We start from the raw sequence: 15,396 nt of genomic DNA on the forward strand, positions 1-15,396 counted from the left end.
GGAGGGCCCATCAGCAGCGGGAAGTGAAGGTGGAGAACTTGCTGAGCTGGAGAGAGAAATGAAGGCATTGACGTGGGATGATGTTGGGTGGGGGTCTGGGCAGGAATTTTCAGGGTGGAACAACTCTGGATGAAGCTACATGTAGGTGTGATTGGCTGGGATGGTGAAACGGTCCCCTGCCTTCCTTCTCCCTGCTCTTGCAAACAGAGGAAGGAAGAAAACCAGAGGTTTTGAACCTATTGTGCAAACCTTCTACAGGGTTGAGGAGCACATGGCCACGAGTAAGGCTATAGACAAGACACACGTTCTGAGGAGTGGCCCGATTGCAGAAACTTTCCCAGGAGAATAAGGACTAGTGGGGCAGAAGAGGTTTTATGGGGTACCAGGACAGAATATATAACTGCTTTTCTGTTGCTGTGTCTTTGGCCCAACTTAAATCCCAGTTTTGGGGCCTTTCCATTAGTTGGTACATTCACATGGGCAATGGCAATAAATCATGTGCTGTACAAAGGGGGAGGTACAGACCTTCTATGACCATCCAAACCACCCTCAGCTGATATCTCCTCTTCTCCAAGGACCTTCCAGATATACAATGACTCAGTTGGAAGAGGTACTGACTGCCCGCCACCTTCACAGGACCAATATAGAGTGGATATGGGGGATGCTACAATTTTAGAGAACACGAACTAGGAGGCTAGCATGTATGTTAAGAGCCCAGACTCTGCACTTAGACTCTGTGTTCACATTCCCACTCTACCACTTAGGAGCTGGGTAACTCTAGAAGAGTCTAAATAGCCTTTCTGTGCCTCAGTTTCCTCATCTATAAAATGGGGATAATAATACTTCATGCTATTACAAGAGCTGAGTGAGCTAAAATATATGTACGCTGCTTAGAAGTATGCCTGGTACACAGTAAATGCTACATGAGCTATGATTACAGGCTATTAAGTGGAATGGTGAAATCCCTCTGGAATGATGGCAAAGGTGGAAGTGGAGACTATGAAACAGGTGTCAGAATCCTAAGTGAATTAAGTGATCAGGAATCAGTAATGAACAGTGAGCTCTATTAACATGCCTCTCAAAGGAAAAGGATTTTTGTCCCCAAGAGCGGAAGAAAAATGAACTAAACCTGGCCCTAAAGAACAAGTCCCCGACCTGGAGGGACATGGGAAACTTGTGTCCCATTGTGGCAAGGAGGTGACATCCTGGGAGGCAAGTGAGGTGCAGGGGAATTGTTTGGGACAGCCCAGTGAGGATTTGTTTGGGTAGAGAAGTAGAGGTTAAGAAGAGGAGAGACAGGGTGATATAAAGGCCTCCATTTGAGGGGTCAGTTCTGTGTCTTAGAACTCCCAGCTATAAGAAGAAATTCCAACTCAAACTGACTCACACCAAAAAGAGAATTAGTAACTCATATTACCAAGAGCTCCAGAGGTCTAAAGATGTCACAGGGCCACCTTCTCTACGGTTTCTTTCTCGGTAGGCTCTCCACCTTATGTGAGACTGGCCCCGGCCACTCTAGGCTTAGGTTCCTACCAGCCCCATAGTCCTGAAAGAAAAGCTTTCCTTTTCTTTGTTCTAGAAAATGTTCTGGAGGCTGACCTTCATTGACTTGAGTTGGGGGTGGGGAGGGAGGGCAGCCACCTTGCTTGAACCATTTTAACCAGAAGTGAGGAAATCCAGAGGGTTAGCAGAGAAAAGGGAAATGGATGCGGGACAGGCAAAAATGGCACTTCCATGTCATCAAGCAGAACAGGAACAAGTGGCATGGGTGATAGACTTGCTTTAGGTTTCTGGGTCAGCTCAGCCTGAGGCTCCATGGGGGACTGGAAAACTAGGTTTGCTGTCTTTGTAGAGGTCCGAATTTGAAGAAAATGCAGCTCTAGGGTTTCTAAAGCAAGCTTTTTCTCAGATCATAGATTTCCCTAAGTGTGGCCCTTGACCATCTCATTCAGCATAGCTGGGGGTACTTGATGACGCTGGACCACACCCAGACACATGCATGGGATAACAATTTTTTGAGGTAGATCCATGGGATCTGCATTTCAAAGAAATATCCTTTGGAAATATCCACTATGGAAAACAATTTGGAGGTTCCTCAAAACTTTAATAATAGAAATACCATATGATCCCGTAATTCCACCAGTAGGTATTTATTTGCCCAAAGAAAATGGAAACACTAATTTGAAAAGATGTATGCCCTTCTATGCTTATTGCAGGATTATTTCTAATAGCCAAGATATGGAAGCAGCCCAAGTGTCCATGGATAGATGAGTTAATAAAAAAAAAATGTATACACACACAATGTAATATACTCAGCCATAATAAAGGATGAGATCTTGCCATTTGCAATAACACAGATGGACCTAGAGGGTATTATGCTAAGTGAAATAAATCAGACAGAGACTGTCGAACATACCATATGATTTCCTTTATCTATGTGGAATCTAAAAAACACAACAAATGAATAAACAAAAAGCAGGATCAGACCTATACATACAGAGAACAAAACTTTGGCTGCCAGAGAGTGGTGTGGCGGCAGGGGTGGGGGGGTGGGGGGATGAGGTAGGGGAAGGGGGAGGTGGGAGGGAGGTTTGGAGGGGATAGGCAAAATGGGTAAAGGGGGATGGCAGATACAGGCTTCCAGTTATGGAATGAATAAGTCATGAGGATAAAAGGTACACTTAGGGAATAGAGTCAATAATTTTGTAATGACATTGTATGGTGACAGATGGTAGCTACATTTGTGGTGTGCACAGCATAATGTATAGAGTTGTGGAATCAATATGCTGTACACCTGAAACTAATATAACATTGTGTGTCAACTATACTGAAATTAAATACATACATACATACATACATACAACCAGTCCTTGGGGCACGGTGGGGGGGCTTGAAGATTGTTTAGCAAGAGTCGATTTGAGAACATGGTAAGTGATATCAAAATTGGGAGCTCAAAATACCATAGTAGAGAAGATGACTGAAGGAAAAGGAACACACATGTGGAACGATCATTGAGTGCCAAGCCTAGAGCTGGCTGTATTGTATCATTCTTCTCAACACTGCCCTTGGAAGTAGATATTATTCTTTCCATTGTACAGAGAAGAAAATCAAGGTTCAAAAAGTTTATCTGGTCACATCAAATGCACACTGATTCTTTTTAACACTGTACTTCAGGTTCCCAGCCAGAGCAATTAGGTAAGAAAAAGAAATAAAAGGCATCTGAATTGGAAAGGAAGAAGCAAAACTCTCTTTGCAGATGACATGATCTTGTATATAGAAAATCCTGAAGATCCTAAAAACTATTAGAATAAGCAAGATTAGCAAGGATGTAAGATTTGTCTCAATCTACAAAATTCAAAAACAATGAATTACTTGTATATAAATTTAATAAAAGAAGTATAAGACTTGTACAGTGAAAATTGCAAAATCTCATTAAAAGGAATGAAAGAGTTAAGTAAATGGAAAGACAGCCCATGTTTATGGGTTGGAAGACAATATTATCAAGGTGTTAATGCTTCCCCAATTGATCTATGGGTTCAATACAATCCCTGTCAAAATCCCAGGTGCTTTTTTTGCTGTTTGACAGCTTTGACAAGCTGTTCCTAAAATTTAGTGGAAATGCAAGGGACACAGAATAGCCAAGGGAATCTTGAAAGAGAACAAAGTTGGAGGACTTACACTTTCTAATTTTAAGACTTACTACAAAGTTACAATATTCAAAACAGTGTGGTACTGGCAAAAGGATACTCATATCAACCAATAGGATAGAACTGAAAGTCCAGAAATAAACCAATAAATTTATGTTCAGTTCATGAGTGCAAGACCATTCAAAGGAGAAAAGATAGTATCTTCAATAAGTGGTGCCGGGACAGTTGAATATCAACCCACATGCAGAAAGTTGGACTTATACCTTACACCATTTATAAAAATTAACTCAAAATGGATCAAAGATCTAAACGTAAGAGCTAAAACTATAAAGCTATTCGAAGGAAACATAAGTATAAATTTCTGTGACCTTGGATTAAGCAATGATTTCTTAGATATGATAACAAAGAACAAGGAACCAAAAAAATGAGATAAATTGGACTTCAAAACTATAAAAATTTGTGCTTCAAAGGACATCCAAGAGAGCAAAAAGACAACCTACAGAATGGGAGAAGTGTATTTGTAAATCATGTATTTGCGAAGGGACTTGATTTTAGAATACATAGAGAATTCTTACAACTCAACAGTAAAAAGACAGCTCATTAAAAAAATTGGCAAAGTGTTTCTCTAAAGAATATATACAAATGGCCGATAAACACACGAAGATACATTCAACGTAATTAAACATTGGAGACACACAATTAAAACTACTATGAGATACTACTTTATACACACTAAGATTGCTATATAAAAGACAGACAACAGTGCACCTGAGTTGAGCATCAGACTCTTGATTTCGGCTCAGGTCATGATCCCAGAGTCATAGGATTGAGCCCTGTGTTGGGCATGCTGAGCATTGAGCCTGCTTGAGATTCTCTCTCTCCCTCCCTCTGACCCTCTCCCACACTTACATACTCTCTCTCTAAAAAATAACAAAAATAAAAATAAAAGACAATAACAGGTGTTGGTGTGGATGTGGAGATATTGGAATGCTCATACATCACTTGTGGGTATGAAAAATGGCACAGCTGCTATGGAAAACAGTTTGGCAATTCCTCATAAGTTAAACACAGAGTTACCAAATGATCTAGCAATTCCACTCCTAGATGTATACCCAAGAAGGTTGACAATATATGTGTACATAAAAACTTGCACACAAATATTCATAGCAGCATTATTCTTAAGAGCTAAAATGTAGAAACAACCCAAATATCCATCAACTGATGAATGGATAACAAAATGTAGTATATCCACTACACTATTTATTTGGCCATAAAATGGAACAAAGTTATGATACATGCCACAATATAGATGAACCTTAAAAACATGTTCAATGAAAGAAGCCAGCCAGAAAAGGCCACATATTGAATGGTTCCATTTGTCTGAAATGTCCAGAATAGGTGAATACATAGCATCCGTAAATGAGTGGTTTCCAGGAGCTCTGGGAAGAGGGGAATGGAGACTACCAATGGATATGGAAGTGTTTTTTTTGAGGTCTTAAATATGTTCTGGAATTAGATAGTGGTGATGATTATACAACTTTGTGAAAATACTAAAAGCCACTGAACTATAAAACAAAACTGAGATAAGGGTAATCTATCTGCCTTCACAAAATTATCTCATGTAAATAAATATGTTCTTCAAATTCTAAAAAAAAAAAAAAAAAAAAGAAAGAAAGAAAAGAAAAAGAAAAAAGAAAACCCTTTCAACTAAAGCCAGATGAAACCAGTTCTTGTAATTGTACTTTGGAAACCAAAAGGTGTGAGTTAATGTGAGTAGAATATCTTTGTCCAATGCCTTTAGCCACTGGTCTAGAGCCAAGGGTAACCTTGACTCCCGTGGGAAGGACAACTTGCTAATCTATAACCATCAATCAACCAGGAAGTACATATTTTTTATTATCTACTCCTTACCTAGAGGGTGCTGGCATGCCAAATCATTCAGTGGTACTCTATCAATAACCCAACTATGAATGATTATTCTTACAAACAGTTAAACTTGAAGGGAAGGAAACTGATCCCAGAAAAGGGTTTTACATGCTTGGATCCTTAAGACCTAAAAGAAGTGTTCAAATGAAATGAGATACATAGTTGTCCAGGACATCAAATCCTGGAACCATTTAGATATCACTTGACTACGAAGAAGTAATTAAATGGTCCAACAAGCACATTCAAGATTATTTTGATGTGGCAACTTTGAGGGTATTGTTAAGGTGTCACAACCCAAGATATAAAACACATTATCAGTCAGATTACTTTGTTATATTGGCCTTTACCTTTTGTTCATCATTGTAACTCAGCACATGTTTGTGAGGCATGTTCTATCATGACTCTCTTTCCCAGGGCAATAGGGCTAAGTCCTTAAATTAGAGTCTTTATCAGAAATAAAGGTGAATTAAAGAGAGAACAAAACTTTAAAATGTATCATTGTATGTAATGTATACCAGATGTGAGGTGATCTTCATTTTGCTCATAAAGGATATCTTTACTCTAATAAAGCACTTGGAATTTCTCTATTTCTCCATCCATTGCTACTGCCCCAGTTCAGACCACTTCATGTCTTAACTAGACCACGGCCATCCACTGGGAACCTATCTCCCTTCTTCCATACTTTCTCCCTATACTCCATTCTTCACACAACAATATGTAAATCTGAACATGTCACTCTACTTGAAACCCTCCAATCATCTTTTCATCGTTCCCTGAATAAGATGATGCTTCCCTCAGTTCCTCTCTTCAAGATGTTCCCACTTTGGGATCAACTCCTAACTCACGGAAGAAGACACGGGAGTCAGACCCCCAAAACATCAGCTTCATTCCTAAAAATGCTGGATTGGGGCACCTGGGTGGCTTAGTGGGTTGAGCATCTGACTTTGGCCCAGGTCATGATCTCATGGTTTGTGGGTTTGAGTCTTGCTTCAGATTCCCTGTCTCCCTCTCTCTCTGCCCCTCCCCACTCACTTATGCATTCTCTCTCTCTCTCTCTCTCTCTCTCTCTCTAAAGCAAATGAACATTAAAAAAATAAAAAAATTAATAATTAAAATGCTGGATTGGAATACAGATGTGTAGCTATAACCAGACCTTAGGAGCCAAAATTTCCCTGTAGAAACACAAGGGCTGAGGTATAGGGGTTTTGTCTCTACTTACTTCAGGGCCCTTCCTGTTTTATTTCTTGATAATTGCAGAAACCAGTAAACACTTTGTCTAAAATGGCATGTTTATGGTACCATTACCATGTAAGCACAGTTCTTAAAACAACTGGAGAGACACTGAGCTTTTTCTCTTCTTTATCACTTTTATAATTTACAGGAAATTAATTGTAGTGTTACTCACACTTAGTCATTTTCTCAGGAACACATTTAGAGAACTATTAGAAATTTGATAACTGAAATGTGTAACCTAGCACTGTCCCACCTCTGCCCAAACAAACCAAACAAACAAACCGAACAAACCAGTAGGTCAATTTCATTTAATCCTGAGTTGCAGGCAGGGTTTTATGAAACAGTGCTTCTTGCACATTATTATAAAAATTATTCATAGACCTCAAACAGATATTTTAACTTTTAACTATTCCCACAGGCCATGAGCTCTTAGTGGAAAATGTGGCTTGATCACCAAACACTGAAACGCGAAGCAAAACATGAACTGGTTGAATTAGAAGGTAATATATCAGGTAAACTCTCTGGGGTTGGAACACATCATGCCCTTCAGGAGAAACAGAAACCAAAAATGTAGTTCCAGAGTTGCTCATTTCTTTCTTGAGAGAGAGAGAGAGAGAGAGAGCGAGAGAGAGAGAGCGTGCACACAGGGGAGAGGAGCAGAGGGAGGGAGAGAAAATCCCAAGCAGGCTCCATGATCAGCACAGAGCCTGACGCTGGGCTCGATCCCTTGACCCTGGGATCATGACCTGAGCCAAAATCAAGAGTCACTCAACTGACTGAGCCACCCCCAGAGTTGCTTCTTTTGGTTAAGCTCCGCAGACTGCTTGGAAAGCAAGTGGAATACCGCTATGTCATAACAGAACAACACTGTAGCAAGTGCTTTGCCCTATCAGTTCCTTCCATATTGCTATCCTCACAATGACCATGTGACTCTCTAGAGCAGGTAGGAATATTCTTTTGATAGGGAGGAGACAGAGACACCCAAGAGAGGTGGTTTGCCTGAAGTTACATCGTATAACAGCAGGATATCCTGGAGAGGACTCTGCCTGATGGGGACCTGAAAGTCCCAGGACTTGGTCGCAGGCCTGGCTGTGACTGTCGTTCACTCTGGACAGTCTCACACTGTCCAGTGAGTGGATGGACCTCATTGTATCAGTTAGAACTCTGTCTGTTCCAAGGAACAGGAACCAAAATTGACCTAGAAAAAGGAATTTGGCAATTCTGGGGCTAGGTCTGGCCTCGAAACTTGAGGAAAGAAATCAAGTGACATCACCGGGACCGAGTTTCTATTTCATCTTTTGGTTCTACAACCTTTGATTCACCCTGTTTTCAGACAAGCCTTCTCTTCTTCTCTGTGGTAGCAATCCTGGTTGCTGCAGTTCCAAACCTAAATTCCTATCGCTTCAAATCCAGTGAAAAAGAACAACAACAACAAAAATTTTCCTCAGGAGCCACAGTCCAGGTTTTATTGTGTCCCATTGGTTGTGGTTGAGAGGACCAGTCAGTCACTGGGGTCACATATTGGACCAGGCCAAGGTCACATGCTCTACCACTTGGGCTAGGCTGGGGCAATGAGAAACAGGATCCTGTAGAGGAACCTTCAGGGACCCCTCAGCTTATTTAGGACGGCAGGCTTTGACTTTGCTGTCCCTCTTAGAGTTCACATCACAAGGGGGCCATACTTCCCTATGCAGAAAGGAGGGATAGATGCTGGGTACCACCCCCCCCACCCCCGCCATCCCTATGTTTTAGTAGCCTGTGCATGTCCAACACTGCCAGTTGTTAAGAGAATCTTTGCTTCATATTTGGCTTCTAGAGCCATGCCAGCAGCTCTAGCTAAGAAAGAATAAACTAGAAAGGGTCAGAGAGGGTGTGTCCGGCATATAAGCACCACGTACAACAACCTTTATAATCACTTAGCCAATAGTCTATGACACCCAATATCCCCTGGTATGTGTCCAAGATACAAATTTCATGATCTAGAACCAAGATGCTTCTTTCATATCTAGAGAAGAAAGAAGGGCAGCGTTTCCAGTCTACAACCATTAGTTTAATTAAACTGCTTCATTATTTGGCCCAATGACAACCAGTAAGTTAACATCAGCCCCTGCTCCCCAAGAGGAAACATATTATTCTGGGAAAGTAAGAAGGTTAATAGAAATACGATATAATTTAGGAGCCAAAAATTATTACTAATCCTTTTCATGTTACAGGTTGTCAATGTATTCATACTATTAAACTTAATAATAGGGTGATTATATGAGAAGAGGTTACTTTTATCAGTCACGAGAGGCTAAAGGAAAGGAAGAGTCCTAATAAGGGAAAGATTCGGTCTATGCCAGAATTTTGTAATCCTTAATTTTGAATTCATCTAACATTCCAGAACTGTTGCCATTTCACACTTAGGTCAACTGAAGCGGGAGACATTGTGTGAAATTCCTTAAGCCACTGATAAAGCAGAAACTTTACATATATATATATATATATATATATATATATATATATATCAAACAAACCCTAGTCTCCCAGGGCCCAGACTTCAGAAGGCAGTACCACGCTGCCTCTGCTTTAAAAATGTTCCTTGCCGCCTTTGTATCCCATCCTGATATCACTGCTCAAGGAAGGGTTCAAGTTTTGGTAATGGATGTTGAGGTTTGTGTGGTAAGAATTCACAGTTGCAAGCAAGCAACGGAAGCTTGTGCTGCAGGATTTCTTCTCACGGACTTTCTGGTAATGATGCAGAACTGGGCTTGGAAACTGAGCAGGAGCGAGGGAGGGAGCTAGCTGCATGGACCACAACCAAATAAAAGTCACAGACCCAGTCTGGGGTTTGGAGAGAACTGCCACTGCCACCGAATACGCCGCCACCCTTGGGAACCAGATGCCCCTGGATTATAGTTAAATAAAACAGGATGCCTAGTTAAATTTGAGTTTTAAGTACACAGTGCGTGAGATTTCAGAAGTATTGCTATGCCCCATCCAATATTTGAGATATACAGAAAAAATTATACTAAACATTAGGTTTTTACCTGAAATTCTGATTTAATCGTACTCTCATTTGCTGAGTCTGGCAACTCTATACTGGATGTATTGTTGCTATTGCCACTGCTGTCCCTGGAAACCAGCTACCACAACCACTCAAATGGATACGGATCTTTCAGGAGGCTCTTTGCATCATGGGTTCCAAAAGGAACCTCACTGAAACAGTTATGTTTGATTGGTGGTGCCTCTGTTACATGCCCCTCTTCCAAACGCGAGAAAAGTTGGGAAAGCTGATGGTGTCTCCATTGTTAGTGTGGTAAATGGCCTGTGTCTTCCACTAAATCTTAAATTTCTCAGACACAGGGTTGGGGCAGTAGTCAGGTTCAGATACTGGGGGGAAAATAAAATCAATGCCTACCTCATTTTCCTTTGACATAAATTCCTCCTTTTTCTCATTGTGTAGTGACCAGTGAGTTGGGAGCCAGGAAAGAGAAAATAATTCTCTTTGCCAGTGACTGGTTCAAGAACCCAGATCTAAGCCAGTTAGCATCAGGCATCCTCTTGGCCACAAGGATTGTTGCAGGATTGGACATGTGATCCAATCTGGACCAAAGATGAGAGTGAAGTCCACCCGAAGATTATAGGGAAAGTTACCTTATTCCGGAGACTTACATTGAAAAATGATCATGAAATGCCTGGGCGGTGGATTAAGCGTCTGACCCTTGGTTTCAGCTCAGGTCACGATCTCATGGTGCGTGAGATTGAGCCTCGTGTCAGCCTCTGTGCTGACAGAGAGGAGCCTGCCTGGGATTCTCTCTCTCCCTCTCTCTCTGCCCCTTCCCCACTTATTCTCTCTCTCTCTCTCAAAATAAATAAACTTCAAAAAATTATTTAAAATAAATGAGTTCATCTTCCTGCAGTTGTTGTGTTGGGTACTCGTGGCGCCTGAAAATTCTGCTCCCTCTTGCTTCCAGCCTGAGATAAAGAACACAGAGAGAAAACAAAGGCAGAAAACATCGGGGTAATTGCAGAGAGGTAGAGCTGGAACCACTGGATTAAGTCCCCCGACGCCTGTCCTACATCTGGACACTCAGTTCTGTGCACCAATACATTTTTGTTTGGCTGAAGCAGCACCATGTTGGGTGTTCTGGTACCTATAGCCAAGAACAACCCACTGGAAAAAGGCTTTGTGAATATGTGAGCCACTTTTGTAAGCTTGTCATTTGTTGAATTCCGAAAGTTTAGCATAATATGTTTTGATTGAACTAGAAATGATTGCTGTTATGAACTTGTGAGGCCAAGATTAGTATTTAAATTAATGCAACACAAACAACTAGAGAGCAGCCTCGCTAAGCCCGGGAGAGAAGCCCTTTATGATTATTGCCAGATTCTTGCTCTTTCTGCTTTTATGCCCCGCGGATGAGCCAGCCTCTCGGGGAGTACCCTCTGAGGAGAGAAACATTTAAATTCCTGGAAAGGCCTGCGGTACAAACATACACAATATTTCAGAAAACACTTCCCACCCTTTTTCTTTCTTCATGAGGCAGACAGCTGCTTCTTTGGCCTGCCTAGCAACCCTCCCCAGTTCTTTGGGCGATAACACCTGCTTTTCCTTGGGAGACTCTCTCTCCTCCATTTCTAATAGTCCCGCCGAGCCCAGCCATCCAGGCACACCCGCTCCCACCACGAGGCGGGAGGGTGAGCACGTGACTTCAGACCAAACTCCTTCAAAGAACGTAGCTTTCTAAGGAGTGATGCAAGAGGGAAACTCACTGGGATCATTCCTACAGGGATTCTTCATGGGTCTCTGCTCTTGACACCCCTGGAAATGCCTGATTCCTGATTTCTGACGCTCGATTCCAGAGGCCTCCCCAGTGGCTTTGTATCGGGTAGCCAGAGTGAATTTCTCTTGCATGCTGTCAAAATCCTTAGCTGATACACTTCACCAAAGCAATCCTTGAACACACCAAGCCTATATTTAGGAGATACATTCTTTTTTTTTTTTTTTTAAGTTTATTTCTTTTCAGAGAGAGAGAGAGAGAGAGAGAAAGAGAGAACATCCGAAACAGGCTCTGCACTGTCAGCACAGAGCCCAACGCGGGGCTCGAACCCACGAACTGCAAGATGGTGCCTTGAGCTGAAATCAAGTCAGATGCTTAACCGACTGAGCCACCCAGGTGCCCCTAGGAACTACATTCTTAATTTTTACTAGGTGTATATATAAAGCTTTTTATAACATCTTCCATCGTGTGCCTAAATTATCATATAATCAATTATTGACAACAATTTTATCGGGAACTAAAGTCTTGGAAATGAAAGTTAATTTTAAGGATTTATTTTTAAAACATTGATATAGCACTTACTGTGTCCAAGGCATTGTTTATTTGCTTAATCCTCATTATACTCTAGGGGCGTAAATACTGTCATTATCCTCATCTTACAGATTTTTGAAACTGAAGCAGAGAAAGGTTAAGTAACATGCTCAACATCACACAGCTAGTAAGTGGTAGAGCTACAACTTGACCCGGGACTATCTGACTCCAGGCTGACTCCTACACACCGTGTAAGAGCTGGCATCCTCAGAAGCCTGAGACAAACTATGAAATTGACTTCTATGGCAAAAGATTAATTCTGTGTAAAAGCAACTTCGTGATGGAACGTCTTCTAGTCCAGAAGCAAGAAAGATCAACAGAGTTGGCTGAGGCCTCAGGGTTCCGAACCAAATGAAAACGCCTTAGGATTTCCAGGGGAAAAAATCCTCATCTAATTAGTTAGAAGCATGAACTAAGTCCAAACACCTGCTGCTGTCTTCCTTTCACTGTTGCCAGGTGTTCTGCGAGCAGGCTTGGATGAGGAAGTAATTATAATGGCAGCGGAATATAATTAATTATATAACTTCAACTTATTAAGTTTATTTCCATTAAAATTGCCCCATAAACTGGGATATTTTAAAGGCTGCCATAGAAAAGGGGAGACCAGAGGACTTAAGCCTCTTTTCCATTTGACTCAGCTGTGAGTCATATCCTCCAGTGCGAATTCTCTCATATCGCAATTGTTAACTCTAGTAAATATCTGTGGAGCTATTCGCCTATTCATTCAGCTAAATGTACGGAGTACGTGCTAAGTGCCAAGCACTGTCCTAGACCCTGGGATTAAGACAGTGAATGAGCAGACGAAAATCCTTGCCCTTATGGCGCCGCCTTCACGGCCCTTATAGTTCTTGTGTGGGGTTGCAATTCCACGGCCACAAAATTGAAAAAGCCTGAATTTCTCCCGGCTCTGGATCGTTTCCATTGCAATCATGAATGGAAGAATGGGGTTGCCCGAGGGCTGTGCTGAGCCTGGGAGTCTGTGCAGGGTTAGCTGGCCTGCTACTTCCAGAAATGCCCAAGAGAAGGACACTGTGGCTCCAGACTGCCTGGCAGAGGCCATGGTATCTGCTGGAAGATAACGAGGATTTGTCATTGTGTGCCTGGAATTTCATATGAATACACCGTGCCCTTCATATATTCGAACACACCTTCTTCTCAATACTAACATCCAAAAGTAGTAGCACTCACTGCACCCCCTCAGATTGCCGCCTTGGCCTCGTCCTTTCTCCTTTTGTAGCCGTTCCCAAAGGCGTACCCCCTTCCCTGCACCCCACACCTTGGACATGAACTTCTTGCCTGAAGATGGTAAAAACTAACTAGTTTGAAAATGAAAAACCACGAACTGACACTTCGTCTCAAAATAGCCAACAGCCTGTTATTTCAGGGGAGTTAATCTCAGAAGGAAAATGGGTCAAGCTTAAAAAAACAACTCACATGGCACCACCTGGGTGGTTCAGTCAGTTAAGCGTCCCGCTCTTGGTTTCCACTCAGGTCATGATCATGGTTCGTGATCAGGTTCGTGGGTTCAAGCCCCACATCAGGCTCTGTGCTGACAGTGCAGGGTCTGGTTGGGATTCTCTCTCTCCCTCTCTTTCTGCCCCTCCCATGCTCATTCTCTCTCTCTCTTTCTCTCTCTCAAAAACAAATAAATAAACTTTAAAAATTAAAAAAAAACTCACATGGATCCTACTGGTACAGCAAGAACTTGGGACTCTGTGAAACACAAACCAGGAAAGGACAATCGCTGATGGCGTGGCCGAGTTTCCAGGGCTACGAAGAACTAACTCTTTGTGGTGAGTGTATCTGATGAAGCAGTTCCAGCCACCGACTGGGAGGCTAATGCCTAGAAATCCCGGCAGGTGTCGTCAATGACGATGGAAGCCCGGAAGCAGCTGCTTTTCAGGAGCTTGAGGATGAAACTGGCTATAAAGGTCACATTGCTGATGGATAGATCCAGGTTTGTCGAACTTTACATACCACATGTGGTGACAAGAACTATCAATGCAGATGATGCTGGCTTTGGCTAAGACCAAAGGACAGTGGCCGTATGTTTTGGTAAATGAGCCCACCAGGCTCCTTCACCAAGACTTTGTATTCAGTTTGGTTGCATATAGATTTGAAATGAGCTTTTTCATCAAAGAAAAGCAACACGGAACGTGATGAACAAACAGACAATTTGCCAATGCACCTATTTTCACATCTTCTCTGCAATTGAGGGGTCTCTTAGAAGCCATGACCTCTCCTAGGTGCCATCCACGGGGTGTGGTAGTGATGGGGACATGGCCTACGATATCACACTTGGGTATAGCTGTTCATGTTCTCAGCATTTCAGTTGAATTGCGAGCATTGCTACCGCATGTGTTATTTGCTATTTATAACAGCTTCCTGGTTCTTACCTGAAACCTCTGTTGACACCTGTTGCTAAGATCATCTTGCAGAATGGGTGCCAGCGACAGGGAAGAGAGTCCCCCAGATAGGAGCAGGTGAGGCACGTGTAGTGGAATGCTTCTTTGGGAAACGCTACTTGGCTAATCCTATTGATGGAACAGAGGGTGGTTTTGTTTGGAAAAAGCCTCAGTAATAAGAAAACATTGGGTTCTAGCTTAACTGGTAGGTTTTTCTTTAATGGTACACGGGGTGTCTTATATTCAAGGGCAACCTGGAGTCTATACAATACAGAATTATTATACCCATTTTATAGGTGAGAAAGCTGAGACACAATAATGCGAATTAACTTGCCCCAAACCCCATAGCTTGTGAGTGGCAGAGCCAGGATTTTATCCTGAACTGTGCAGTTGATTTAGGGTCTAGACAGTTAACTGTTGCACTATACTATTCCTCGGTATTCATGCAGCCTATTAGAGGAGGTTATCGCAGACTGATTTGCTCAATTAGCCAACCGACTGATTCACTGGGTGCCCTATACACTGGGGACAGGCCCAGCAGTGAGCAAGAACTTGGAGCTACCCTCAGAGAGTAAGTAACTTAATAAGGGAATAGATCTTAATCATGTTACAGGAATAAGTGGAAAGTTGCAACATTCAGTAACAGAAAGGAGAACCATACAATGCTATTCAAATATAAAAGGAGGGGCCCCTTTTCAATCTGAGAAATCAGAGAGGGCTTCCTGGAAGAAGTCTCCTTTGAGTAAAGGTAAGTAGGCAAAGAGGTTAGAGGGAAGAGCATTCCAGAAAGAGGAAAGCATGTTAAAAAAGAGCCTTGTGGTGGGAAAGAGG

Source organism: Panthera pardus, unplaced genomic scaffold, assembly GCF_024362965.1.
Source record: "Panthera pardus isolate Hobbes unplaced genomic scaffold, ASM2436296v1 HiC_scaffold_20, whole genome shotgun sequence".
NCBI classification, from domain to species: domain Eukaryota; kingdom Metazoa; phylum Chordata; class Mammalia; order Carnivora; family Felidae; genus Panthera; species Panthera pardus.